The sequence below is a fragment of the Peromyscus leucopus genome, chromosome 10 (assembly GCF_004664715.2).
Source record: "Peromyscus leucopus breed LL Stock chromosome 10, UCI_PerLeu_2.1, whole genome shotgun sequence".
NCBI classification, from domain to species: domain Eukaryota; kingdom Metazoa; phylum Chordata; class Mammalia; order Rodentia; family Cricetidae; genus Peromyscus; species Peromyscus leucopus.
In genome coordinates, this window is record NC_051071.1 from 2912512 (window position 1) to 2916466 (window position 3955).

General features: G+C 50.5%; 1 pseudogene; it reads right to left on the bottom strand.

The window, feature by feature from the left end:
* Nucleotides 1-235: 235 nt before the first annotated feature.
* LOC114702093 lies at nucleotides 236-3682 on the bottom strand (annotated as a pseudogene).
* Nucleotides 3683-3955: the final 273 nt, after the last annotated feature.

Genomic DNA, 3955 nt, shown 5'->3' on the forward strand with positions numbered 1-3955 from the left:
TTCAAGTGCAGCCAGTTGGATGGCTTCCCTGTTAATCAGAAGAATAACAGCTTCTCTCATTGCTTTGTTTGTAGAACATGAAGTTAATACTGTTTAGGCACACCACATGGATGTGTGGTAAGAACACAGCACTGAGACTCGCAGCCTGGCTTGTCATGGGCTCACAGCCTCTACCCCCAAAGGTCATGTCTTCTCCAGCCTGACTGCGTTATAACTACTTTCAAACCTTCTTAAATCAGATCCCTAGGCTATCCTCTGACCCTCTGAGTGCAGTGTAAATTCTTTTGAATGGCTCAGACTTAGCTAGTCTATGGGCGATCTTCTTCACCAGAAGAGGCTGGAGAAGCATCATTAGCACCAAGCAGAATGTGTAATAAACAAACATGATGGTGTGTGGTGGGTAGCCTGCTTCAAGTGTGCGGTGCACTGCGGTGATGTAATCTGGACTCCGGTTGTAAGGCATTGTGTACCAATCAGAAAGCATCAGTACTCAGCAGGACTGGATGTGAGGGACACTCATTGGTGATGATGGCTGCCATACTGCACTCGAACAGCACAGTGTTGTGCTGGGAAAGAGAACTGGAGCACTTCCCCGAGTACCCCCAGTACCATTCAATGAAGAACCAATGTAGAACAAGAAGAAGCATAGCCATAAATCCAAGATAGAGCCAGTCATAAAGTTCGAGGGACTCTGTGCAAGGCTGACAGTAATTTTGTGCATTTGTCCGCTGTCCCCTTGGGCACACCCATTGGCCATGCTAGGTTCTCCAGAGAAGCCCAGGGATTAGCCAGTCAGATCACAGCACTCCTCAAGGTCATGGGCAGAGCAAATACCACTACATTTGAGTCTTGGCTTCTGAATATAGAGCCCCAGATCTGGACCTCTCTGAAACACTCACCCAGCTCCTGTTCACACTGCAGCCCCTCAGAAGCCTGGGCTCAGGGGTCCAGGTTAAGATCAAGCCTTCCAACATAGCAGCCAGCTGGGGTTCAGGCCTGGGCTGGTGTTTAAATCATAAAGCATTGTCCTAGAAAGAAAATAAAAATGCAGATGGGGCTCAGAGCTAGTTCGGCATTCTAGCTGTGGGAGGTGGTAGAAACCCATCCTTCAGAGGGGCTAAAAATGGCCTGCCCATTGTGGTGGGGACTCTGGGAAACAGCTAAGAGCCGTGGTACATCTTAGACAGGTGGATTAGAAAGGCTTCTGTTCAGAGGGGCTTTCCATCTGGAGCCCCTCACCTGAGACAAGTCCACAGGAAAACAAACGTGGAGACGTGGGTTCTATCCTCTCTGCATTCGACAGCTCCTGCCCAGGGTGCCCATCACAGCATGGGAAAAGATCTTCCGGACACCAGCAGTTTCAGCTTCGCCTCTGCTCCTTGCAAGGTTCCTGCTCTGCTTTGAGTGCTCTCAAGCTGCCCTTCCCTCCACTGCCCACCCTTCCCTACCATGTGTCCCCAAGTCCTTCCAGAGTACCATCTCCACTAGAGAGAAATGACTCCATGTCATCCCTCCCGCTGTCCATCAAGCCTTCTCACTGACAGGCTGAAGCCCAAGTGTGTGGCCCAGATTCGTAGGGGTAGGTGAGACTTTTGTCCCTAGATGTTCAGCCCTTTAATGTACACTGGGGGCCTTTTCCCTGACCTCTCTGGATGACCGTTACATCCACCATGATGCTCTGTGCCTGGGTGGAGACACCTAATGTCGGAACTGGTGCAGTCCTTTTGTACTCACTCTTCAGCTGACAGAGGCACCAACGAGAGACATGGGGACTGCATTCTGCCTATGGACAAGACCTGGGCCTCTCTATACAACAGACACAGCTCCTACCAGGCAGCCCTTCCCTGTGCTTTGTCCACAGCGGCCCCCTAGGTATCATGATGGCTCCTGCTTCAACCCTTTAACTCAAGTGACAGTGACTCTAGGGACGGCTAGTCTCATGATGCTGAGTCCCTGTTCCCCAGGGGAATCCACATACCTTTGGGAAAGGAGGCACTATTTCTTCGTGTGTGTGTGTGTGTGTGTGTGTGTGTGTGTGTGTGTGTGTGTGTGTGTATGGAGTACATCACTGCCCTCCACTCTGTCTTGAGACACAGGGTCTCTCTGGCTGCTTCTGCTTCATTGCTGTACGCCAGGCTAGCTGGCCCTGGGAGCTTCCAGGGACCCCACGTCTCTTCCCCTCACCTTTCTCTCACTGGGATTGTAAATGAGCCTCAAAGCTCAGCTCTTCATGTGGCTTCCAAGGACCTGAGCTCAGATCTTGCTTGTAAGGCAAGCAAGCCCTCTACCAACTGCGCCATCTCCCCAAACCCTCATTCACCATTGTGGGGGGGGAAAAAAAAAGATTGAACCAGTCCTTGGACTTTGGTCATACCCCACTCCATGATGGGCTCATCTTAGTTAATTACGCCTGCAATAAACCTATTTCCTAATAAGGCCAGGTTGGGAGGTACCAAGTTTAGGATTACGACTTGTAGAATTTTGGAGGGTACAACAAATGGAGGAAGAAGAAGAAGAAGAAGTGATTTGAATTCAGGAAGCTGAATTCTCAGCCCAGGGCTATCTCTGGCTGGGGAGATTGCTCCACAGGCATCTGAGCTCACTACCTCTTTTGTTGGTGGAATAAATCCTACTCACATTGTTTCTGGCTTCCGTCGGGAGGGGCACAGATAGGTCTGCAAAGCTCCACGTGTGCTGTGAGGCCCTGATGGCTCCTGCTAGCCACCTCCAGGCTTCTCTGATCACAGGTCAGCGGGCGAGGAAGAAGAGCTAGACACAGATCTCCTCCCAGCCTGGACTCTCTTTTTTGAATTAAACCGGGTGCAAGATTCTCCACACCACTAAAGTCAGAAGGGGGCCCTGAGAGGAACTCCACCACAGGCAAAATACCTTCGGATCCCTTCAAGAGGAAAAGCCCTTTTGGTCCACAGATGGGTAATTGTATTCACTGTTTCCAAATGTCAGATGCCAGCCTGGGCCTGCTTTGCCCAAGATCAAACAGGTTGCCTAGACCCCCTCTCCACTGATGTGGGTGAGCGTTTAGCCACGGTGGAGAAGAGCGATTCTGAGCAGAGTGGCCATAGTCTGTGCCACATAGAAACTAAGTCAGACAATGAAGAATCGGACCCAAATGGGGAAAGCCCTCTGAGCAGGCAAAAACACACAGTTGTGACACCCAACGAAAAACAAACAAAAACTGGAACATCTTAATTTCGTGATAAAAGCCAGACTTAATCTGCCCATGAGTTGATACTTGTTGGTGGTCTGGAAAATGAGTATGCAAACACTGATGAGGGTGCAGGATCCTCATATATTACTCTGGGAAGGGTGGAAGCTAACAGGAACTTTCTAGAAAGCATCCTGGGAATGTGCAATCAAGCCCTAAATGATGTTTTTGCCCTGAGGAAATAATCAGATAAGAGCGTGAAGCTGAAGATGGTCTTCGTGGAAATGTGTTTAACAGCAAAGAATGCAGACACCCTAACCTGCCTATCAACCCTTTCCAGGTTCCCTGCTGTGCTGAGGATCCAGACAGCCCCAGCAGTGGCCTGCCACACACCTACCTCCGCTTCAGTAGCTGCTCACAGCGTGGCTCTTTCTTCAGCACTGTTTCTCTTCTAACAACACCAGGGGTGGGCAGAGCACAGAGGGCCCATCCCACGGCCGGTGTGATAAACACCATGGCCCAAAGTAACCTGGAGAAGAAAGGTTCTGTTTCATCTCACAACTCCCAGGTCACAACCCACCACCAGGGGAAGTCAGGGGAGGAACTCGAGGCAGGAAATGAAGTAGGGACCATGGAGGAACTCTACTTACTGCCTTGCTCAGCTTGCTTTCTTATACACCCCAGGAAACCTGCCCAGGGGTGGCACTGCCCATAGTGGGCTGTGCCCTCCCACATCAATCAATAATCAAGAAAATGCACCCATAGACTTGTCTACAGGCCAGTCTCATG